The sequence below is a fragment of the Trypanosoma theileri genome (genome assembly GCF_002087225.1).
Source record: "Trypanosoma theileri isolate Edinburgh chromosome Unknown TM35_Tth_65_V1, whole genome shotgun sequence".
Lineage (NCBI taxonomy): Eukaryota > Euglenozoa > Kinetoplastea > Trypanosomatida > Trypanosomatidae > Trypanosoma > Trypanosoma theileri.
This window is the reverse complement of record NW_021639907.1, coordinates 59,012-59,218: the sequence shown is the minus strand read 5'-3', so window position 1 is coordinate 59,218 and position 207 is coordinate 59,012.

Sequence of the window (207 nt, the reverse complement as noted above, 5' to 3'; positions counted from 1 at the left end):
AACTAATCCATGATACACAATTCTGTTGATTACTTAAAAAGTAGCAGTCTTTTTTGGGGTGTCCCGTCACTACTGGACTCCTCCACGTGGAGGGTGGTGAAGGTGGATAGGACGGAAAAAGAAAAAGAAAATCACCCCATCCGCTACCTCCCAATGCGGTTACCTTTCGAGATAAAAAATAAAAAGAAATCATAGGCAAAGAAAAAC